Raw genomic sequence first — 26677 nt, 5'->3', positions numbered from 1 at the left:
AATGACCAATAACATAAAGACAGAGAGTAGCATATGGGTATCCAGCATGGAGGAAAACTCAGGTAGTTCAAGGATGGTGATATCTGTTTTCTCTGCTAGAAAAACACACAGAAGCTGTGGAGTAAAGGAAAATAAAGATAGGAAAGGGGAATTGAAAACAGTAAAAATAGTTTAAAATATTAATACACATCAGCACCGCCTTCTCACCTTGAGATGGTATGTCACACACAATTAGTAACTTTTTCCGTAGAGTAAGCTCCTCAAATATGAAAAACAACAGACTGTGGCAGAGAAAGTCCAAGATGGCCCCCAAAGATCCATATTTGGTAGTCACACCTTTGGGTAATCCCCGCCCTTTGAGAGTGGTTGGAACCTGTGACTTAATCTGAATGAATATAGCAAAATGAAGAGGATGGGATGTCACATTTGTGTTGATGTCACATGAAACTATAACTTCTACCATTCTTGCAGTCTCCCTCCCTTGCTGGTATTGGTAAAGCAAGCTGCCGTATAGTGAGCTGCCCAATGGAGAGGTCCTTGTTAAGGAACTGAGGATGGCCTCTCTTAGCTTATCAATTATACCTCTTTAAAAATTGTTTTAGTGGTTACCCTAGCATTTACCATAAACATTTTTTAACTAATAGAAGTCCACTTTCAAATAATGTGGTTCTTCCCCATGTGCAGCGCAGGTACCTTAAATATAAAGCATTCCAATTTCTCCCTCCCATCCCTTGTGACACTGCTGTTATTCATTTCACTTATATGCACTGATCACCTAATACATTGTTACTATTATTACCTTAAATAAGCAGTTATCTTATAGATCAATTAAGAATTAAAAATCAATTTTATTTCATCTCCATTTGTATCTTCTCTTATGCTTGTTTAGAGATCCACGTTTTTGATATGTCATTTTCCATCTCCCTCAGAAACTTGTGTTAACATCTCTTGCAGGGCAGGTTTGCTAGAGATGAAGTCCCTGAGATTTGTTTGTCAGAGAAAGTCTTAATCCTCCCATTTTGAAGGATTTCAGTGAATATAGATTTCTAGGTAGGTAATATATTTTTTTTTTCATCACTTTAACTATTTCCCTCTCCTCTCCTCTTACTTGCATGGCTTCTGAAAAGCTGTCCAATGTAATTATTAATTCTTATTCCTCTATAGATTAGGTGTTATTTTCCTCTGACTCTTTTCAGGATCTTCTGTCTCTGGTTTTCTGCAGTTTGAGTATGATATAGCTAGGTGTAATTTTGCTTTGTTATGTTGGTATTCATTCTTCTTGCTGTTCTCTAATCATCCACAATTAGTGCCATTAATTTTAGAAAGTTCTTGAATAATATTACGTCAAATATTTCTTCTGCTCTCTTCTCTCTTTCTCCTCCATATGGTATACTAATTATCAATATATTACATTGTTTTTGTAATTTTTCCAGCTGAACTGATAATGGCTATGACTCTTGGGATTCACTTACCATTCTAAATTTCTGAGTGCCAGTTTACTGTATAAATTCAGTTCTCTGACAGGTTCAAGAAAAATTGATTTTGTTTGTCCAGCTTTTTCTTGTAAGGATAGGAGTGACAATTTCCAAGTTTTTACGTGGATGTTGTTTTGAGTCACTAAGTTTGTGGTGATTTGTTACATAGCAGTAGATGACTGATACAATGACACATAAAAACTAAAAACAGTCATCACAAACCACAGTCTTCCAAGAACCCAATCACTGTGAAAGGTTCAATAAGTTTTTAGACCCAACAAAGGATCACATGGTGCCATAATAAGACTCTCTGAACTTTTTTTCCCCCAGTGACAAGTCAAAACGTCCTTCTGGTTCCAGCCTTTAATTTGAAAAATAAACTTTAATTTGAAAAATATTCAAAATTAGATCCAGCTTGTAAAGCTGACATTGGGACACAACCTCTCACATGTTGGTAATGTGAAGCCATATTTTTAAAACACAGAGATTTACTACATATCATCTAGGCTCTACTGTTGTAGTCTACCTCTACTATGAAGAGAAACTTCAAAGCCAATATAAAATATCATCCCCTTTAAAAATAGACTCAAATCTAGTTAATTCCTAGATAATCCCTCATTTTAGTTTACTTCTCAAAAACTAAATACGTTTTCTTTTACTTTTAGGGTTACAGCTTTAGACATGTATTACCCATTTAATATATTATCAATAGAGCTGCACATTCTTCCAAGAGGCTTAATGAAACACTAACTTGCAAAAATAAGCATTATACTTCAAAATGTCCCTAAGAGGTAGATAAAACTAAATTAGAATAAGATCATTTCACAGATTTAGATCCTCTAAAAAGGCAAGGCAAGCAGTTCATTATTGAGAGTGAGACTTCTTACATGTTATCATACAAATTAAATCACAATATGAATCCAGGAATTACAGCAGCATTTAATTGGTGATTACTAATTTCTTGCATTTTAACAGAGTCATATTTTCTCACTATTAATGCTTTCTAAAATCACCACATACTTTCTTGAATCCTGTACACTAGACTTAAGGTATACACATGGTTTTTAATCTGATACTTCTTGCTTAACCTTGCATAGCCACTTTCTTTATCTTCCTCATAGATAATCATAGTATTTCTCTTTGTTAGGCTCTGGCTCCTATGTTAATGATTTGATATCACTGAAAGTTTTTAACTGAAATGCTATAGCCAAACAAGTAGGGATGAACTAAATTCTAATTTGGATGATTTCTTTCACTAGGCACTATTTCCCTATCTGCCAAAACATACTACCCTCAGTGACAATTCTGGCTACAGCCAAGTGAGGAAAATGGAAATTTCATTCTCTACAAAGCACTAAACCTGGACAAAATTGACCAAGAAGGAAGAGGAGGAGGGAAAACCTGTGCTTTAGAACCCAACCAATGAAGAACAACAATCTGAGAATCATTTATGCATGAAAAACTGCTAAAATTCAGGTACCCACAGTGAAAATGTGTGGCATTCTGATTTGGGGGTACCCATCCCCAAGTTTGGTTAGTGTGAGTTTGGGCTCTGCTTATGGTAGTCATTGGACCAAGCTTTCCTAGAAGCAGCTCTGCATCCGCACAGCTGTCTGAGAATGCCAAGCAGGTCACACACTCCTGGTCTACCTGAGGCTATAAACATCATGCAGAGACTTGAAATCACTGAGCAGAAAGTCAGACCTAGGGCAGATCTAAAAACAGCCTAAAGTGTTAACGTGTTCCACCAGTACACAGACCCACCGTCAGATGATGGAATCCCCGGTAACTGAAAAAAAATGACTCCTGGAGGTAAAAATGATAGAAATCCACAGCAATAAATGAAGAGTGCCAGAAATGGTAAATATGTGGACTACTTTAAAAGACTCTATAATTTATTTTTCATTTCTTCTCTTAACTTCAAGAAAAAGCACAAGATTGTACAAAGCAATAATTATAACACTATAATGCCAGTTTTATAACAGACATTGCTATAATGAAGATGACAATAATAGCACAAATAAATGTGACAAAAGGAGGACTTATATTGGAGAAAAGTTTCTATGTTTTACTGGAATTAAATTAGTATCAATCTAAAGTAAATTGTGATAAATTAAGATGCATTACTGTATTCCACAGAACAATCACTAAAAAACATGCAGTTAAAAAAAACAAACAATTAAAGGGGTACACTAAAACAAGTGTTTATTTAACACACAAAAAAGAACAGTCAAGAATGAACACAGTAATACAAAAGAAAGACAAAGAAAACAAATAAACACTAAACAAAACACTAGACAAGTGTAAATCTAGACATATCAATAACAACACTAAATATAAGTGGTCTAAACATCATGAAGACAACGCGTAAATATTCAGACAGGATTACAAAAACAATATCCAATTATATACCGCATATCAGAGAAATATTTTAGATTCAAGACACAAAAAAGATGAAATCAAAAGGAAGGAAAAATATATACTATGCAAACTGTAAAAATAAGAACCATGAAGTAGCTAGAGAAACATAAAACAAAATAGAATTTACAGCAAAAAAAAAAATTATTAGAAAAAAACAGGAGCATTTCATAATGACGTAAGAATCAATTCACCAGGAAAATATAACCATAAGACTATATTCACCTATTAAGAGACTTAAATACAGCAAAAACTACTAAAAACAATTCAACAGTTTTAGTTTAAGATTTCAATACCCCACTCCCAATAATCAATAAGACAACTAGTGAGAACATTATAAATATATAAAAAACTTGAACACTATGAATTATCTCCATCCTAACCACAGAATGCATTTGTCTAAAGTACACATGGATTATTCTTTAGGATAGAAGATATGTTAGGTCACAAAATAAGTCTCAATTAATTTAAAAGGATTGACATTATACAAAGTATGTTCTCCAACCACAACATAATTAAATTAGAAATCAATAACAGGAAGAAATATGGAAAATCACTGAATATTTGAAAATTAAACACTACACTTCCAAATAACCCATGTGTCAAAGAAGATATCACAAAGAAAATTTGAAAATATTTTGGACTCAATAAACCAAAAACCAATATCAAAATTCATTGACTTCAGCTAAAGTAGTGCTTAGTGGGAAATTTATAGCTTTTAATACCTATATCAGAAAAAGATATATATTTAGTTTATATTGTAGAAATAATTTTAGCACAAATAATCCCCTTTAGTTTACTACTCTTGTTTTTTTTCTTAGCAAAATTAAAAATACATATTTTCCAATACAGCATCCTTAAGTAAATTTTTATTCTTTAGTATGACTCGACTTAAAATACATGTAACATGTTTTAAATTATGTAATATTAAGATGCAATATCTTAAGATCAATTCAAATTTCTATGAAATCTGTGAAGTTTGTCTTTCATTTGATAGATTTTATTTGTAAATTGTGTTTGTATTTCATAAGTTTCCATCTTAACACCAGGAAAATATTCTCAGTAATAAAATCCCATTTGCTAAAAGTTTACTTGAACAACTAACCTTGACAGCTAAAAATCTAAAGGAATAGATTCATTGATTCACTACTTTTCCTTGTTCCACTTCAGACTTTCACCAGGTTTTTTTTGCTTTACAAGAAAAGAAATTTTGCTTTCAGCAAAATAAGGTATGACACAAAATAAGTGTCACTAAGTGATTGACAGCTAAGTATTCTCTCAAAGGAAAAATCAATTATCAAATATTTCAATATTTCTATTGACACATCTGCTATCAATTCTAAAATTCTACTTTTATCATTAATTAAATATTATACAATTGGAATATCCACATCTCACATTGCACAATAGACAACAAGGACTGGTATAGAAAACTTACTTTTTTAAATTTAAATAATTTAGGCCATCACATTTATATTTTCCTTTCATGGTATAACCCTTGGATTTTGTTTTTCTTACCAAATATGGGAAGTGACTCTGGTGGTGAAGAGCTTAAGCTCTGGAGTAGCCTGAGTTCAACCAGAATTGTGAATTGGAGAAATACTTAAATTCTCTATGCCTCCAGTTCAATTCTCATTAACATCAAATGATAATAGCACTGATTCCATCCATTTGTGGTGAACATAAAATATGTTAACATGTGTAAACCACTTAGATTAGTGCCTGAGCACACAGTATAAATATATACTTATACTGTGTTAGTCAGCATAGGAAGCTGTAACAAAATAAAACAGACTGGGAAGCTTCAACAACAAATATTTATTTCTCACAGCTCCAGAGAAAGGCTAAGATCAGGTGCTGGCAGATTTAATCCCATCATGAGGACCCCACCTTCATGACCTAATCTAATCTTACTACTTGCCAAAGACCCCACCTTTGAACCACTACATTCATATTAGGGCTTCAACATATGAATTTTTTTTGGGGTGGGGGACAAAAACATTTACTCCATAGCATATAAATATATATGTCTATGTGAATAGTGTGGATATATAATATATATATATATATATATGTATAATATATATATATATATATATGTATAATATATGTATATTCAGAAGAGAAGATACCTAAATAATAAGAATGGAGGGAAATTCCTTTGGATTAGAAAATACTGTTTCATCAATGTATATACACTTAGCACAGTGCCTGATTATTAGTAGTCAATAAATATTAATTTATTATTTGTGTATGTTTCTCAGAATATAACTCAGTTCTGCTTTTAAACTTTAGTTTAAAAACTTTATTAAAAATATTAATTTAACTGACTTAAAAATACTTCTTTCTATTGAAACATCCTATTAAAGTTTACAAAAGTTGGCGCCCACATGGTTAACCAAATATTTTACTTTACACTAGATATTATCTAAGTTTCATAAAACGATCCCAAAGACATCCTTGTATCAGAATAGAGTTGACCCTTGAACCGATGATAAGGTTAGAGGCACTGACCACCCCACACACTTAAAAATCGTCATATACGTTTTTGCTCCCCAAACAGTTTACTAACTACTCTTGACCGAAAGATTTCTGATAACATAAACAGTCAATTAACACATACTTTGTACCTAGTTTTTTATATGTATCATATACTGCATCCTTACAATAACGTAAGTTAGAGAAAAGAAAATGTCATTAAGAAAATTGGAAGGCTAGTTTGATTTTTTTTCAAATTGTTGCAAATCTCCAAAAATTTTTCCAATATATTTATTTAAAAAAAATCTGCACATCTGTGGATCCATGCTGTTCAAACCCATGCTGTTCAAGAGTCAACTGGAATTGTGCTTGTACAAGATAAATATGATATATTGTGGCATCTCCTATGTAGGCCGTTTCATTAATAACATGGTTACAGGTAAAATTCAAAATCATCAAAGCACAAAAACGTTGTAAATATTTCATGACAGATTCAGGTGTTTAAATCACACAGAGAATTTAGCAATCCATAGGCCAGACAGAGGTAATGACATTTGGCATCAAAGTATCCGAAGATTCACCTAATAAGGAAAGAATAACCCTATTTTATTTAAGTAGGAGGTCAATGTTCAGTAAGCCTTTCCTCCTGAACGGGTAATGGTTTCAATGCAACTACACCTCAGCCGTCAGAATCCAAAGGTCAGATGTGACCATTTGCTATTTTTAAATCCACTTACTGAGCCTATCTACCAGCTAGCCTGAAATTCTCAGTTCCTACACAACTAATTTTGAGTGCCAGTAAGAAAGAAGGGAATCATGAAACCAAAACTGTAAATTAACCTGAGAAATGGATATTCAATAACAAATGTAATGTGCTAGGTCGTTTTGAAATATTAAAGTTTGGAAACCCTACTTATCTCTTGTTAATAAGAAAGTAAACAGCTTTCATTCTACCTAATCTACGAGAGAAGGGGGGGAGGGGAAATGTTTTCACCAATTTACTATTAACTTTCAAACAACTTGTTTTCCTTTTTTTTCTTTTTTTTTTTTAATTAAATTTATTGGGGTGACAATTGTTAGTAAAATTACATAGATTTCAGGTGTACAATTCTGTATTACATCATCTATAAATCCCATTGTGTGTTCATCACCCAGAGTCAGTTCTCCTTCCGTCACCATATATTCGATCCTCCTTACCCTCATCTCCCACCCCCCACCCCCCGCCCCCTTACCCTCTGTCAACCACTAAACTATTGTCTGTGTCTATGAGTTTCTGTTTCTCATTTGTTTGTCTTGTTCTTTTGTTGTTTTTGGTTTATATACCACATATCAGTGAAATCACATGGTTCTCTGCTTTTTCTGTCTGACTTGTTTCGCTCAGCATTACTCTCTCAAGATCCATCCATGTTGTCACAAATGTTCCTATATCATCTTTTCTTACTGCCGAATAGTATTCCATTGTGTATATATACCACAACTTCTTTATCCATTCATCTATCGAAGGACATTTTGGTTGTTTCCATGTCTTGGCCACAGTAAACAAAGCTGCAATGAACATTGGAGCACACGTGTCTTTATCTCTAAATGTTTTCAGATTTTTTGGGTAGATACCCAGGAGAGGGATTGCTGGGTCATATGGCAATTCTATTCGTAATTCTTTGAGGAACCTCCACACTGCCTTCCATAACGGCTGCACCAGTCTGCATTCCCACCAACAGTGTATGAGGGTTCCTTTTTCTCCACAGCCTCTCCAACATTTGTTACTATTTGTCTTGTTGATGATAGCCATTCTGACTGGGGTGAGGTGATATCTCATTGTGGTTTTGATTTGCATTTCTCTGATGATTAGTGATGTTGAGCATTTTTCCATATGTCTATTTGCCATTTGTATGTCCTCTTTGGAGAAATGTCTCTTCAAGTCCTCTGCCCATTTTTCAATTGGGTTGTTTGTTTTTTTGTTGTTGAGTTGCATGAGTTCCTTGTATATTCTGGATACTAGCCCCTTATCGGAGGCACTGTTTGCAAAAATCTTCTCCCATTCAGTTGGTGGCCTCTTTATTTTGTCAATGGTTTCTTTTGCTGTGCAGAAGCTTTTAAGTTTCATATAGTCCCATTCGTTTATTTTAGCTTTTACTTCCATTGCCTTTGGAGTCAAGTTCATAAAATGCTCTTTGAACCCAAGGTCCATAAGTTTAGTACCTATGTTTTCTTCTATGCAGTTTATTGTGTCAGGTCTTATGCTTAAGTCTTTGATCCATTTTGAATGAACTTTGGTACATGGTGACAAATAGCAGTCCAGTTTCATTCTTTTGCACGTGGCTATCCAATTCTCCCAGCACCATTTATTGAAGAGGCTGTCTTTGCTCCATTGTATGTTTTTAGCTTCTTTGTCAAAAATTATCTTTCCATATTTATGTGGTTTTATTTCTGGGTTCTCAATTCTATTCCATTGGTCTATGTGTCTGTTTTTCTGCCAATACCATGCTGTTTTGATTATTGTAGCCCTGTAGTAAAAGCCAAAGTCAGGAAGTGTGATACCTCCATTATTGTTCTTTTTCCTTAAGATTGCTTTGGCTATTCGGGGTCTTTTGTGGTTCAAAACAAATCTGATTATTTTTGTTCTATTTCTTTAAAATATGCCATTGGGATTTTGATGGGGATTGCATTGAATCTGTATATTGCTTTGGGTAATATGGCCATTTTAACTATGTTGATTCTTCCAATCCATGAGCACGGAATGTCTTTCCATTTCTTTGTGTCTTCTTCAATTTCTTTCAAAAATGTCTTATAGTTTTCAGCATATAGGTCTTTCACATCCTTGGTTAAGTTTATTCCTAGGTATTTTATTCTTTTTGCTGCAATTGCAAAAGGAATTGTTTTTTGTATTTCTTTTTCTGAGATTTCATTGTTAGTATATAGGAAGGCAATGGACTTTTGTGCGTTGATTTTGTAGCCAGCAACTTTACTGTATTCGTTGATTGTTTCTAATAGCTTTTTGGTGGAGTCTTTAGGGTTTTCTATATATAGCATCATGTCATCTGCAGAGTGATAATTTAACTTCTTCATTCCCAATTTGGATGCCTTTTATTTCTTTCTCTTGCCTGATTGCTCTGGCAAGGACTTTAACACTATGTTGAAAAGCAGAGGTGATAGGGGACATCCCTGTCGTGTTCCTGAACGTAGAGCAAAGGGCTTCAGTTTTCTCCATTAATTATGAGATTAGCAGAGGGCTTGTCATATATGGCCTTTATTATGTTAAGGTATTTTCCTTCTATACCCATTTTATTAAGTGTTTTAATCATAAATGGATGTTGTATCTTGTCAAATGCTTTTCTGCATCAATTGATATAATCATATGATTTTTGTCCTTTATTTTGTTTATGTGATGTATCACATTGATGGATTTGCAGATGTTGAACCATCCTTGTGCCCCGGGGATGAACCCCACTTGGTCGTGATGAATAATCTTTTTAATGCATTGTTGTATTCGATTTGCTAGAATTTTATTTAGGATTTTTGCATCGGTATTCATCAGAGATATTGGTCTGTAGTTTTCTTTTTTTGTGCTGTCCTTACCAGGTTTTGGTATCAGGGTAATGTTGGCCTCATAAAATGAGTTAGGGAGTACTGTCTCTTCTTCAATTTTTTGGAAGAGTTTGTGCAGAATTGGTATTAGATCCTCTTTGAAGGTTTGGTAGAATTCACTAGTGAAGCCATCTGGTCCCGGACTTTTGCTTTTGGGAAGGTTTTGGATGACTGATTCAATTTCGTTACTGGTGATTGGTCTGTTTAGATTTTCCAGTTCTTCATGGTTCAGCCTTGGAAGGCTATATGTTTCTAAGAACTTATCCATTTCTTCTAGGTTGTTGAATTTGGTGGCATATAGTCCTTCATAGTATTCTTGGATGATCCTTTGTATTTCTGTGGTGTCCGTGATAATTTCCCGTTTTACGTTTCTGATTTTGTTAATCAGTGTCTTCTCTCTTTTGATCTTAGTAAGTCTAGCCAAGGCTTTGTCAATTTTGTTAATGTTCTCAAAGAACGAGCTCTATGTCACATTAATTTTTTCTATTGTCTTTTTGTTCTCTATTTCATTTCTTTCTGCTCTAATTTTGTTATTTCCATTCTTCTGCTGACCTTGGGTTTTACTTGTTCTTCTTTTTCTAGTTCTTTAAGGTGTAACATGAGGTTATTTATTTGGGAGTTTTCTTGTTTCTTGAGATAGGCCTGTAATGAGATAAATTTCCCTCTTAAAACTGCTTTCGCTGCATCCCAAAAATTTTGGTAGGATGTATTTTCATTGTCATTTGTTTCTATGTATCTTTTGATCTCTTCTCTAATTTCTTCTTTGACCCAGTCCTTCTTTAAAAGTATGTTGTTTAATCTCCATGTATTTGTGTTTTTCCCCGCTTTCTTTTTACAGTTGATATCCAATTTCAAAGCCTTGTGATCAGAGAATATGCATGGTATGATTTCAATCTTCTTAAATTTGTTGAGACTGATTTTATGTCCCAATATATGGTCTATCCTTGAGAATGTTCCATGTACACTAGAAAAGAATGTATAGTCTGATGTTTTAGGATGAAGTGCTCTATAAATGTCAATTATGTCCATTTCATCTAATGTGTCATTTAGGGCTACTATTTCGTTATTTATTTTCTGTTTGGATGATCTATCCATAGCTGTCAATGATGTATTTAAGTCCCCTAGTATAATTGTGTTTTGGTCAATTTCTCCCTTTAGTTCTGTTAGTAGTTGCTTGGTGTATTTCGGTGCTCCCTGATTGGGGGCATAAATATTGATGACTGTTATGTCTTCTTGTTGTACAGTCTCCTTCACCATTATGAAATGTCCATCTTTGTCTCTTGTTATCTTTTTCACCTTGAAGTCTGTTTCATCTGATATCATTATGGCTACACCTGATTTTCTCTGGGTACCATTTGCTTGGAGTGTCAATTTCCACCCTTTCACTTTGAGTCTATGCTTGTCCTTGTAGCTGAGATGTGTCTCTTGGAGACAGCATATGGTTGGGTTTAGTTTTTTGATCCAATATGCTACTCTATGCCTTTTTATTGGTGAGTTCAGTTCATTTACATTTAGGGTGATTATTGATATGTGAGGATTTCCTGTCATTCTATCTTTAGTTTTCTGGTAAGGCTGTGTCTCCATTGTTTCTTTGCCTTTTGTTGTTGTCTATTATTTCCGTGTGGTGGTATTCTATGATGTTTCCCTCTGTTTCTTCTTTTATTTCAGTATATATTTCAGTTCTGGATTTTTTTTTGAGTGGTTACCCTTAAGTTTATGTAAAAGAAAGTTTGATAATTAGAGTATTCCATTTTCTTCAGCACGATTACTTTCTCCATTCCCATATTCCATTTCAGGCCTTTACTCTCCCCCTTTTTGAGTTTTGGTTGCCACAAATTGTCCCTGTTGATGGTGGTCGAATAGCCTCCTTTAGTATTTCTTGTAGTGCCGGTCGTGTATTAGAAAATTCCCTCAGCTTCTGTATGTCTGGAAAGGTCTTTATTCCTCCTTCATATCTAAAGGATATCTTTGCTGGATATATTATTCTTGGCTCATGATTTCTCTCTTTCAATAGTTTGAATATTTGGTTCCACTCCCTCCTGGCTTGTAGAGTTTCTGCTGAAAAATCTGATGATAATCTAATGGGCTTTCCTTTGTAAGTTACCGTCTTCTTTTCCCTGGCTGCCTTGAGGATTCTTTCTTTGTCGTTGATTTTAGACAGCTTCAATACAATGTGCCTTGGAGAAGGCCTGTTGGGATTGAGGTAACTAGGTGTTCTATTTGCTTCTTGGATTCGAGGGTCCAGTTCTGTCCACAAATTTGGGAAGTTCTCATCGACAATTTGTTTGAATATATTCTCTGTTCCTTCTCTCTTTCTTCTCCTTCTGGTATGCCCATTATTCTTATATTGCTCTTTCTGATGGAGTCAGAAAGTTCTTGTAGAGTTCTTTCATTTCTTTTAAGTCTCAAGTCTCTTTCTTCTTCTATCTGTGTCATTTCCAGGTTTCTATCTTCGATGTCACTGATTCTTTCCTCCATCTGGTCAACTCTACTACCTAAGCTGGTTATTTCATTCTTAATTTCTTCTATTGGGTTCTTAATCTCCAGAAATTCTATTTGGTTCTTTTTTAAAATTTCAATCTCTTTCGTAAAATGCTCATGCTGTTCTTTGATTGAATTTCTGAGTTCATTTAACTGCCTATCTGTGTTTTCTTGTATCTCGTTGAGTTTTTCAGAACTGCAATCTTGAATTCTCTGTCATTTAAGTCACATATTTCTGTATCTTTAAGTGCCTTCTCTGGAGATTTTTCACTTTCTTTCTGAGCTATCTTGTTGCCTTGGTTATTCATGGCGATTACTGGTTTACTATTTCTCTTCCTAGACATCTACAGGAGTGACTTCTGCAACAGGTTGATAGAAAGCGGTCTTTCTTTTGTTTGTCAGTACTTGTTGGTAGAATGTTTTATTATTTCTCCAACTGCAACTTATTTTTCTTCTCCCACACGGTAGTGCTATGTTTTCTCTGCACTATTCCAACTTCTCACACAATGGGGGGATTCCTGGGAGACGGGCTTCTCCTCTGTTAATAGTTCGTCTAGGTCACAGGGCGCAGTGTCCCGGTGGGTATGCGGAGAGCTTTTGATGTTCCAAAGCTCTTCCAGCTCCTGATTCAGAGCCCGTATGTTTCAGCAGTTCTGTTTACTCCTGCAGGGATCCGCCCAGATAGGTGGGGTCAGGGGCGGGGTGAGTTGTGAGAGGTGGCCCAGAGCAATGGCAGCGACCACCACCACAGCCGGTCCTGCTTCCACAGCTCTCTCCCCTTTGCCGGAACTAGTTGGGCTGTGAATTTGTGTCTGCGGTTCACAGTTCTCAAAATAGCAAATTTTCTGTTGTTTTGATCTGACACTGCTACTGTTTCGCTTCTAGCACCAGGCAGGTGGGGGCGGGGCGAGCTCTGGGAGGGGAGGGAGGGGGCGGCTAGTCTCAGTGCCTAAGGCTCTGTTCTCTGCTCGGCAGTGCGGGCTTAAACCACCGTTTTCAGCCTTTTTCCCTCAGTCTTTTCTCCGAGGTCTCTGCCGTGAGCGTTGGGTTCAGCCGTGTTATATGCTGTCCCCTCAGCCCTGTGGAGCCCTGGCGGAGCCCTAGCAGTCCGAGTTCTTCCCTCTCCCGCAGCTGCAGTAATTCCGGGAAGCAGCGAGCTCGGGGCACTGAGCTGGGTCTGAGTCCTGCGCCCACGTGGCTCCGTCTCCGCGCACTTCTCACTTTCCTCCTCCCTCCACTCGCCCGAATCTCCCACCTGTAGGTGATTTCAGTCGGTAGTGGGCCTCTTCGTGTTGCTTGTCTGCTGTGCAGGGAGTCCTTTGTGGAGTTTTTGTTGTTCAATTCTTTGTAAATTCCAGGGGAGCTTTACAGAGGCTCACCTCATGCCGCAATTTTTCCGGAAGTCTCCTCCTTTTCTTGTTTTAGTGTCTCTTTCTTTCTGTAACCTCAGCAGATTGCTTAATCACTCCAGAGCTAATTTCTCCATGTACCCCATAAAGAATTTCAATCTCTTTCACAAATTCCCTGTGGTATTATTAATTCTACAGTGATACTCAGGCTATTAGGTTGTATCTAATTTTTTTCAACCAATAATTTGAAGGGTTCCTGTACTTCAAGAATTAAGGTATAATTAGCCCTCCACTAAGAGAAAAACATCTGACCCAAAGTTTTTACTTTCCTCCTACTTAGGGGCCCCCCCTTCATTTTTACTGGGTTTGTTTATAGCTTTATTGAAAGCTAATTTATGTTAGACAAAATTCACCCTTAATAATTATGTGTATAAATTGATGAATTGGGGTATTGTGCAGTTATGTAACCATACCTACCACCAAGATATAGAACAGTTCCATCACCCTAAAACATTTCCTCTGCCCCTTCTAAGTCAATCATCTCCCCTGACCATGACTACAGGCAAATAGGATGCAGACTGATAATGCTTTAATGTTAGTGGAAAATTTATGATCTTAGATTAAGCCTTTATGATTTTTTCAATCTTGCTTTACATTGGAGAGACTACATGTATGTGTGTTTTTTTTGGTTTTTTTTTAATCCTTTGAGTTGTAAGGCAAAGAAAGACTGGTTAAAAGAGTTTACTGAAAGGTTAAAATAGCAACTCTGCTCTGATATTTGGCCATCCTGGTGTCTCCCCCTACAGCCCTGCCTCTCGTGGTGCTTCGGTTGGTGACACTGCCAGCAGCATTGTCTCCTCACAACATCTATCGATGTTGAGGTGCTGGCTTTCTTTCTCAACTGCTGGTTCAGATGCTGTCAGGCCTTGGTTCTCTCTGGATTGATTGGCCAGTGGGTGGAGTGAGGAAAGCTGTGCTGCAACGTTTGACTATCATTAACTGATTCCACTAAGCTCTTAAATGTTTCTCTCTACACTCTGCTCCATTGTTCACTTCTCACCACTAACGAGCCACACTTCTCTACTCTTCCCAGTCTTAATTCCAGAGTAAAATAGATGAATTAATTTTGCTAAATATTTCCCACACTAATTAAGGGAACACAATTTCTTTTTTTTCTCACATCTAGAAGGTTCTCAACCAACATCATATGTCCAGAACTTGCCATATAAAGGTACCTCACAAATCACTGTCCAGCGTATGGAAATGCCCTTTCCCAGGCCAGCCAGTGACCACCATTGCCCAAAGCACAGTGGAAGACTGCTTCTCTGGGCAGAGAAACAGTTCATGAGTAACAGTTATTGAGCACTGTTGACACTCTAATACAATAAATATCCATGTGTGCATGCTCATGCACACACACACAACACCACACCATCACACATTGGAAATTGATAGCATTTTGGTCGCTTATTTTAACGCATGAAGAACGGATGTAGAGACCTAACCTATAATCAGTGATTCAGTTATCTACACTTTTGGGAAGTCTTGACATTTGTAACCTTGATACTTCTACTCGGAATTATGAAAATAATTCGTGGAAGAAATAAACCATGGTGTATATTCAATGATAACATATAGTTATATGTTCAAAACCTAAGTTCCAGTTAGAGAACCTATGATACAGTAGGTGCTAACTAGTGGCTTTCACTATCAGTTCTCAATCACTTGATGTGCAGGTTCATGCCTGATGGTCTCCAAGAGAACCATTCCCAGACATACAGTTTGGCTAAAATGTGGAGTAGGCCTAGGGGTTCTCTCTTTAAAAAAAAAAAAAAAAAAAAACTACATGAGTCAAATGTGCAGCCCTGTTTGCATATCACTAGCCTAGGAAATCATTGTGTCATTTCGACTCACTTCATTTGCTTTTACCTAGTTTGAACTTCCCATATAAAGCTTCATCGTGGCTTGATCTTTCTGGTGACCAGGCCCCCATCCAGGAGCCCACGAAGAGTTGCCTCATCAGGACAAAAAACGCTCCTATCATTCAGGAAGTTCAGGGGATTTGGGGACTCTGTGTCAGATGCACCTACCACTGAGAAAAGTACAAGGGTCCTAGAAACTCTAGGTAAGAAACTGGGGTCAAAAATCAAATATGAGAACAAAACATTCTCCTAGTACCCCCATTTACAAGGTTTTAGGCATGCTATGTCAGGAACTGGGGACCAAGACTGATGCGTATATATTTCTTATTTTTTGATGGAGCTCGTTAACTCTGGGCGTTACAAATGAGAATAAACTTAAAATAACAAACGGTATTATGGATGAACTTTTACTTAAGTATTTACTAATGATTACTTTCATTTGTTTAATGATTTTACTATATTCTAGGTACTTTATTAAGAGTTTTACTTATATTCGCTCATTTAATTTTCACACAACCCTATGACTAAAATATATTTATGATCTCCATGTTACAAATAGAAAACCGAGGCATGAGACCTTAAGTTAACTCCCTCTAGGTCACATAGTTAAGACATGACAAGTCCAGGCAGTCTGAGTGAGGGCTGATATTCAAAAAACGCTGTGTCAATTTATATGTATATATTTATTAACAATGCTACATACCTAACAGTTAACTTAGGCACAGAGGCAGTTAATTTTACTGTGTACAACACAGAAGCAGTCTTGTTTCATCACAAAGCAAATCCTTCCTCAATGAGGATAAACACATCTCAGTGTAGCCAGAAGTAAGTTTCTGTCCAAGGTCCTGGAGTCCACCCTCTTTCAATCTATCTTTTCCTTCTGTCTCTGACTTGCATTATCTGCTTATTGGGCCACATGCTAACTTTTGATGATAGTCAACAAGAGCTTTCAGATTACTTCTGACAGTTGTTCACTGTCAGAGTATTAAGGGATAAGTTTTGCAAATCTTACAAAGAAAACTCTACAACTGCTGCAATTACTGTTTTATTGTCATTATGGTTACTTTTAATTAAGCTCTATAGGTGAGGGTTGACAAAACCCATTTCTCTTCTGTCTAAGAATTCGACTTTTGGATAACATTCCAGCTCAGCTTTTCCTGGAAAATTGATATATAATGTCAACTTTGTTATTAGGCAACTTGTAGTAAAAATGACCTCTGAATGGTAAATTGCCTCTGGACTGTATGATCTCTAAATACTTTATGGAAAGCCATCTTTAGGCATATCCTGATTATCCTAATTAGTCATATCACATGTGTCACATGCATTCCCCAGCTCAGAGTCCCCATTTGATCTAGAGTAGTACCCAATGAGTTTGCAAGTCATAGCAGTCTTCCATTCATGGAAGGTATTTTATTACCTGACCTGAAATTGGAGACAGTAGAGCACTCCTTCAAAACAGGACTCCAAGAGGAAAGTTTTTTAATGAAAACTTTTCTGCTTCTTTCTTTTTAGACATGTGTTTGCCACATCTAATAAATTCATTACCTTGCACATCTAAAGAGCATGAATTTTAGAATGATTCAGAATAGTGAGAGCAGGTATAAATGGTAATATGAACAAATTTAGAGTACAGTATGTTTCAAAGTTTTTAAAAATTACTTTGACAAATCCTAGCTTAAGTCAGTTACTTTTAATAGTTTCATGTTCTCATACTGAGTTCTCAAGGTTAATCCAAAATGAAATAAACACATGTTTGTCCAATTTCATCAAACATGCATAATAAACTGTGAATAATAATAAATATAAGGCTAGGACTAATGACTTCAGCAAAATTACATTGAGTTGATCCAGATTACTCTGACTTCTGAAAATATTATTTTAAGAGAAAAAAGTAACAAAGAGTACCCTGCTATAGCTTCATAGTGGGGGGAAAAAAGACCCAGCTAGCCTTTCAGTTGGTTTAATTCTATCACTTTACATATTCATCTAGTGTTAGAGAAGTGTGAAACTATTTATCTTAGAAATAGAATTCAAATTACTAAACAGAGTATTTCCCTCCAGTACAAATCAGCTGAATACTTCTGAAGTCCATTTTAATAAGTAAATTTATTAAACGTGCAGACCAAATGCCAATGTTAATTAACATCTTTCTAGAAAACCCTGACTAATAAAATTCAGAGTTTATAATATATATGAACATTAATTTCTATTTTGATAAATTATGTTCTCATAGTAACTTGCATTTTAATTGGAAAGGTAGTGATTCTATGCAACCACAATTTTTAGTTGTGGAACATGTGAGCCACTGACAGTTAAAACAAAAGAAAGGAGTGGCAGGCTTAAGTTGAATTAACTAAGGGAGGAGATGAGTGGCTGAAAGTAAAAGGATGAAAGAGAAAGAGGTAAAAAGAACCAGAGAGGTAGGCAGGCTTCCCAACTGTGGGACAGAGAGAGAGGAAAGTATTAAACTCTTTCATCCCAACCAAAATATATGTTTTGGACAAAGCCAAGAGCATCATTAAATTACTTAAGTCTACGGGCCCTGTTTGGTCTGTCCTAGAATCTGGGCAAGAACAGCTATTGATGAAGAAGAGAGGAGAGAAAATACTGGAAAAAGAGAAAGTTGGCTAGCTTCAGCTCAAACCATGGCCCAGTTCAGTGGCTGCTTGCCTAGAAACAGCATTGGAGAGGTGAAGCTGGAAGATTTTGGGCCAGGGGCATGGATGTTGGAGTTGGTGATATTGTGCTACAGGCACTGTTCAGGAAGTCGCCTGGAGCACTCAGGAAAGTGGTTCTCACCTGGGGCAATGGTTAGAAGCTAAGAAGCAAACAGCATCATGGGAAAAACAATAGCTTTATTAGTAGTTGATAGTGCAGCAGCACTTCTTGAGTTAATGCAATTTAGGGAATTTTTGTTAGTTATGACTGTTCCCCACAGATTCTGGGTATAATCAATTCATTAGTTGATAGATCCTTTTTTTAACCTTCTCTCTTGACATGCTAAAATTTTGCAGCATGACCAGATGTGTAAAATGAAAGAGGCATAGGTTGATCATGGAGCATGAGGAGGCAATGAAGGTGGCAGGATTTAGAGGAGCAGCTTCCAAACTTTAATATGCACATGAATCAACTGGAGATCTCACTAAAGCGCAGATATGTATTCAGTTGTCAGGGGATATAGTAAGTCTGGTTTGAGGCCCAAGAGTCTGTATTCTTAACAAATATTCAAATGTTTCTGACGCACGTAGGCATTAGATTCACAGTTTTATAAAATATCTCCAATATGCTGCTTTCAATTCCTGGCATCACTATGTTAATTCATGACCCAATTCTCTCTCTCTCTCTTTCTCTCTCTCTCACTCTCCCTCCCTCCCTCTCTCCCCATATATATATGCCAAAAAAATGTATACAAGTGGACACTTTGGTCAACGTTGCTCAAGCAGTAGTTCATTGTAATCAGAAGTGTCTGGACACTGATGGTAACCACTTTGAGCACCTCTTGTAATTGCAGAAGTCAAACGTGACTTGTATTCAGCTTTTGTTATCGGTATATATTGAGTATTAAAATTTTAGTAGAGTTTTTTCCTTTCTTAAAATGTGTATACAGTTTTTTTGGCACCTTCTGTGTATTTTCCATATTTTCCCCTTTACAACTGCAATCCTTCCGACTGTTAAAATTCTGTATTTTCTAATGAGCAAGGTTTTTTGGCTCCTCCCACTCACGGGAATAAAACTCCTTCAGTAACACATAGTCATAATGTCTCCAATCACACCCAACTAGTTGAGCTATATTACAATGGATAACGCAACACTGTCCATATATTCCTACATGTTTAAAAACTCTGGCCTTTTCACTTAAAATATAGCTCATATGTGACATTGGTTATAACATAATTAAATTATATCACTATGTTCTAAATTCTGAGAAAATCCCTTCGAATCATTCTGAACATAGAGGCAACCAATTTTAAGAAGCAGAGATTCATTAAATTAAATAAAATTAAAATCAACAACCCTAAAGTATCACTAGCTTATTAATAGTCTTTCTTCTCCCATAGTTAACATGTCACCTGTCATGTCAGATGTCATAGTTAAGAGCATGTTGGGGGAGGGGCGTGGTGCTGGTCTTCTTCTCATAATCATTTAGGGGCCCAGGAGCTTTTCATCAGGTGATTCAAACATCTTCCTGGAGTCTCTTTTTATAAAAGCCATATATGCATTATATTCCTTTAAATGATTCCCTAAAGCCCTCAAACTCTAATTCCATTCCATATAAAGTATTAAGATTTCATCTTTCTTAAAAAATAAAACAAAATGACTGAATCTAAATACACTAGAAAACCTCTTTATCCAGCAACTTCCCAGCATGTAAATATGGTAAACAGGGATAAACGTATAAAACTATAATCTAAATTTTGATAGTTATTCACCTTTAAGGGATGAAAGATAGAGCTACAATCTATAGCTCAAAAACTTACACACCTTGCAGGAAATGAACTATATTTCACCATATTTCAGAGGCAAAAATAATTAACTGTGTAAAATATAATCACAGTTATTAATGCCTCAAATATCCTCGCTCTGTAAATCCTACAAAGCTAGTACAGTCTGATGCGCTAATATGAGTGTCCATATAGCACAGCAGTACTTTAATTCACATGGTACATTTAATGTGAGCTATGATGCGTGCATAGAGAAGGCCAATTAAAGATGAGTTAGGAAGTATTTTGCCAGCCTCATGAATTAGGACAGACCCAGCGCACTCTGCTGCCATTTTGTTGCTAAATTATCCGACCTACTGGAGACCTTATAAAATAAACGCAACTTTTGTGACTCAATTCATAGAAAACGATTCCTATAGGAGGGCTCAACATTCCCCACTAGACTTTTGTCTTTTTATAGTAGTTATTTCAAACAGCTATTTCCTCGGAGTGCTGGTAAATGGTCCAAAATCTATGAGAACTGGCATTTGGCAAGCTAAGCTACAGTATTCTAATTAACCAGAAGAGGGTTGGTCATAATGAAATGGGATAATTCCACAGACTGTATCTGAATTCTTTTTCACCTGCCTACTAGTATCCCTGGGTTTTGATACTAAGAGGAGACACTCCACATAAATGCACATGTAACAGGATTCTAAAACACAAGTCTGTGCTTCAATTCCAACTGAGACAAAAAAATAGGATATACATCAAATGCTTATACTTATTTCTATAAGTATAAGACAGATGACCATATGTAAAATTTATACAGAAAATATTAATAGCAACGATTCTTGGACTCCTCAAGCAAATCAGAGATGAATTGGGTCAAGGTATAAAGAACGGATTCCTGAAATCTCATTGGTGGGATCCCCACCCTCCTCCAAGAGGGATGGGATAAATGTGGGAGGTGCTAAACATGGGAGGTTCCATTAAAGCCTTACAATGGTCTTTTCCATTGCACTACTCCCAGATCCTAGAATGTCAACTCTCTAAAGTTTGAAGTTACAGGTGATGCTTCAGGGTCTTAACGTGGTTTGTGGCAGCAGAACAAATGTGGCTGTGTTGGGATTGGCCTTTATACTCAAAGACTTCCAGGCCCAAGATGATGAGCCATGTCAGAAAGAGAAAAGGCAAGGCTCGAGCCATTTCAAGTCCAAGTTCCTACTTTTCCTCCTGGAAAAGGTAGGGAACATCAGTAGCTTCTTTGTGAGTGGGTTACCTGAGAACCAGGGGCTAAAGGAAGAGCAGTAGATTGGGGTAGATTGTACTGCACATACCATGAGAGAGAAAACTGGACAAGTCCTCAGTGATGTTATCTTCAGGGCACACACACACACACACACACACACACACACACACAGGCACCCCTAAGAAAAATATCAGCCTGTAACATCTATAAGGCCCAAAGAACTTGACGTCAGCTTTTGACATCACCAGACATCTCCCAAGTAAGATATTTCTCTATTCTTTGTCCTTTTCTCCCCACATGTTTCCATTTGTTGAAGCTAAGGAGTGGGAGAGAAAGTGAGGAAGAAAGGGGAATGGAAAATAAAAAGCTGAGTGTACTATTTTCCCCTTGTCAGATAAAGATCTGCTATAGGTCTTAGCTAAGGAAGGAACAAACCACAAACAGTTGGACTTTCCTGTAGAAAAAGAAGGAGTTATAATCTTCAATGAAGGTAAAAATTTTGACTGTTATATAGTGAGACTTTGACTTAATGAATTAATAGTGTACTTGTAACTTAGAAGAACTAGAACCATCGAATGTTGTTATCAGAGAGGAATAAGAAATGTCTTGGGCTTGCCAAGATTTTATCAAGGGTCAGGATAAGAACACTGCCTCTCTGAATACATGTTCATGGTTATAAAAGACAAAAATAAAATTGTGCATTGATTACAAGTGAATCACTTATGTTAAACATCCAAATGAAACAATATTTGTGGTTAAAAATGACTTGGCCCCAAATTACTTTGGGGGCCACAGCTTTAACAGGGGGACTAAAGCACCTGTAAATCATAGATTATCTTCTTGTTTACAATAGGCAGGCCAAAGCAGCCAAGTAAGTCTCTGAGGCCACAATGTTCTTCAGTTATCAGTATTCCATCTTGCTAACGGTAACAACACATCAAGGAGAAAACCCGTTTCTCCCAAAAGCATAAAGCATTTGGCTAAATCTTTTCAAGCCCAGAGCAAGTAAAAACACCTACAATGCTTACATTCTCAGGACACATCCGCCAGACAGTCTTATTGAAACAATTGATTGGCAAATAATATTCAACAAGATGCATCACAGAGGAACAACCCAAGGGCCACTGAATTAATAGAATATATTTTATTCCAACATCCCTACCATGTCTGGTACTGATGTTTGTTCTGTCTCTTCAGATTGTGTTTTTGGTCAGTTAATGTGGCCTGAAATTTTTTCTTGATAGTATTAGATACTGGGTGAAAGGAACTGCTGTCAGAAGCCTTTAGCAATATGGTAGTTAGGTGTGGGGGTGGGGCAGGGGAGAATTTTTTTCGACCCATAAACTGGAAATCGGTCTCAGTCTTTTAATGAGCCTACGCCTCTGCACTGTGAACTTCCCAAGTGTTCAGTTTTCTCCCGGCTTACACGGAACAGGAGAGCTAGAGGTGCCGGATTTTGGTAGTTCCCTTACCCCAGGCCAGTTAGGCTCCAGTTAGACACTTTCTCCTGATGACAGACTTTGTGAAGGAGAACAGAGTGTTCTAAGTGTTTTGTTTCAAAATGATTCCTTTTCCCCTCCCCCTTCCAGAAGCCCAAGAGGAATGTTCTCCCATATTTACCGTGGGAACCTGCTCAAGCTCCGGGAGGTGAACCTTACAATACTGTGGGTCTCCCTAGAGTTTTTCACTCTCTGAGTTGCCTTTCCTGAGCCTTCAGCAAGTCATTGATTACAGTTCAGGTGTTCCCACGCCAGCCCTGCTTCCTAAGGTGGTTTCTTTTTTTTTTTTTTTTTTTTTTAGTGTGTTTTTCCAGGACCCATCAGCTCCAAGTCAAGTAGTTGGTTCAATCTAGTTGTGGAGGGCGCAGCTCACTGCTCCTGAGTCTCCACTCCCAGAAGCTCTCCATCCTGTACTGTATTTGCCTGACTCTTCAGTCTTGGGGAAGTGGTTTGCCCTGTGTCTCCCCTCTCTTACAGGTCCAAGAAGAGTTGTTGACTTTCTTAGTCTCTTCAGCTTTCTACTTGTTGTTAGGACAGAATGGTGACTTCCAAGCTCCTTATATGAGAACCAGAAACTGGAAATCGTAAAATAGATTTCATCTCTTCCAGCATTATATAAAAACTTAACTCCTAACATTGTTAATCAATAGAATCCTTAACTTTGACCCATTAGCACTCACTCCACTTGAAGGTTACAGTGAGGATGAAGCAGGATTAATGCCCCTAAAATTTATTTAAAAGACATGTCTTCTAAACCACAGCTTAGAGGAAGAGATAAGGGCTTGAACGAGTCAAATGTTGCAGCTTTCTCCATTTTACTAAGTTGCTCAAACAGCAACAAATTAGGTTTTATTTGCTCTAACCAGGATTAGTGTACACTTTCTTGAGTTCAAAAACTGAAATTCAAAATTAGTGTCTTGATCCTTATCACATAGTACTTTCCATCAAAGGCTTCTATCATATATATATATATATATATTCTTATTTCAAAAATACAAGGAAAGAGCTGCCAATTTTAGTTATTTATTTTCTAGTACCTGATCCAAACTCCAAAAATCAATCAGCTTAGGAAATGATGGTTTGTTTGTTTGTTTGTTTTTATTGGGGTGACAATGGTTAGTAAAGTTACATAGGTTTCAGGTGTACAATTCTGTAATACATCACCTATATATCACGCTGTGTGCTCACCACTCAGAGTCAGTTCTCCTTCCATCACCATACGTTTGATCCCATTTACCCTCATCTACCACCTCCCACCCCCTTACCCTCTGGTAACCACTATTGTCTGTGTCTATCAATTTTTATTTCCTTATTTGTTTGTCTTGTTCCTTTGTTGTTTTCAGTTCTATATCCCACATATCAGTGAAATCATATGGTTCTCAACTTTTCTGTCTGACTTATTTCACTCAATATCACTAATCATCAGAAAAATGCAAATAAAAAACACAATGAGACATCACCTCGCACCTGTTAGAATGGCTATCATCAACAAGACAAATAGTAACAAGTGTTGGAGAGGCTGTGGAGAAAAAGGAACCCTCATACACTGTTGGTGGGAATGCAGACTGGTGCAGCCACTATGGAAGGCAGTGTGGAGGTTCCTCAAAAAATTACGACTAGAATTACCATATGATCCAGCAATCCCTCTCCTGGGTATTGACCCAAAAAATCTGAAAACATTTATCCATAAAGACACGTGTGCTCATATGTTCATTGCAGCTTTATTTATGGAAACAACCAGTGTCCTTCCATAGATGATTGGATAAAGAAGATGTGGTATATATACACAATGGAATACTATTCTGCCATAAGAAAATATGAAATAGTGCCATTTGCGACAACATGAATGGATATTGAGGAAATTATGGTTTTGAACACAAATTTTCTATTGCCATGGAAAACATCCGAGTATTCTTGTAATTCTGAGGACATTCTCGTAATTATTCTGATCAGAGAGGCACCAAACTTCAAGCAGGCAGAGATTCACTAAATGAACTACAGCATGTAAGAAGAACAGATAATTCTACTGTCACTGTGGTGACTGTAGATGCTTCTTAGAACCAGAGATTCATTGTGACATAATGTCCAGTGAGTTTGGAATTCTTCCTACCCACAAATAATCACAAAATTAGGAACTTACTTAGTATCTCATTACTGGACATTATACTATCAGATATAAGGAAAACAATAATACATTCAATGTGTGGTAGATGATTACAGGTAGATGGTTAAAGGTAGACATGGTGCTGAGACGAAAGAAAATAAGATCATGGCCACTGAGGAATTTCATAGCAACATAAAATATCATTGTTAACGTAGTTTCTGTCATCCTTCAGACTGATGAGACAATATCCTCTCATTAGTATGGGGCTCATAAACAGCCTGTAAAGATTTCTGGTCTATATATGTCTTCTTTATATACCTGCTCATTCTAAAATTAAAACCTTAAGAGTCCATGGTTTTTGCCTTAAGACTGTGATACTTAGGTAAGGCTATACATTAGAGTCACCTGGGAAGCTTTTAAACCTGAATATTCTCTAAGCTATATCCTTAGAGTTTCTGATCTAATTGGTTTGGGCTAGAGTCCAAACAAGTTTTTTGTGTGTTTAGTGACAAAAGAAGACTTAAAACGGGGCTGATTTGGGACACTGCAGTTCTTATGCAGTAAGGAGAAACTGCATCTGATGCTCTGTATGCGTATGTTAGAGTAAATAGGAGATGAAACCCATAGGCCCAAGGTAGAGGTATAGAGGAGAATGATACAAAAAGACAAGGGAGAAGTTTAAACTGCTTACTGTAATATTGTGCCTAGAACCAATTCTGACTCATCGTCATGGCTTACTGAGAGTGCAAGCGCCTGATGAAGAGTAAATGGATTTGAAAAGTTTGGCACAAGGTGAATTTTTGAAAACTTGTCCTGAAAGTCTATCCCCGTTGACTTCTTTCTGAGAAGCAGCACAAAAATGTTTGACAAGCATTGTCTTCACCATAGTCCTTAGCTCAGCAGGTATTTGCTCTACTTCAGATGGAGAACATTTTCACGGAGACAAAAAGTAACCCTACAAAGGTCACCCAGCATTCTCTATCACTCCCACAGGGAAAATAATCCAAGCTAAACTTCAGTAATGCCTTCTTTTCAAAAAGAACTGACACACATTTCCAGGTAGAGGAAGGCGGGAGGACCCACACTCTCTCCCAGGAGAATGTTGTCGCTTAGACCCACTGATTTAACAAAATGCCAAAGAGTTTATGGCAGGCGCCACTTCTACACCTCCATTTCAAGAGCTATGGCACCAGTCAAAACCATGTAAAGCCCTTTCAGGATGCTATGAATGTTGGTGGGGTAAACATTTCTGTTTAAAATACAGCACAACTAATTGCTTCCGCAACAAAACAAAAAATACTGGCTTTCTGAAATATCATAACCAGTTTTGTTCAAAAAATAAAATAAAACAGGACCATTTGGGGAGATAAATTATAAAATAAGAGGGTTTTTTTTAATTAAAATCCAAAAGCAAACCTTTATTCCTCTGTAACTTATTTTACTGAGATGCCAGTAAAATAGAAAGCATTCTCTGTGATTGGCAAGCAGGAATTCTTCACTTATCAGAGCATATCAGGATTGTCTGAGTACTTAGAGCAATCGGGTATGTTTTATGGCATTACGTTAATGCCCGGAGATTATGCTGGCAGCATGTTACAAATTAAATAGCTCTTACATAAACATTTCATTTCATTTTTTCCTTTTCAACAGAAATTACATTTTGGAGTTAAATTATTTAGCAACCAAATGG

This window comes from Rhinolophus sinicus, linkage group LG03 (assembly GCF_036562045.2).
Source record: "Rhinolophus sinicus isolate RSC01 linkage group LG03, ASM3656204v1, whole genome shotgun sequence".
Taxonomy (NCBI): Eukaryota; Metazoa; Chordata; class Mammalia; order Chiroptera; family Rhinolophidae; genus Rhinolophus; species Rhinolophus sinicus.
The sequence above is the reverse complement of the archived record's forward strand: the minus strand, read 5'-3'. Positions refer to the sequence as shown.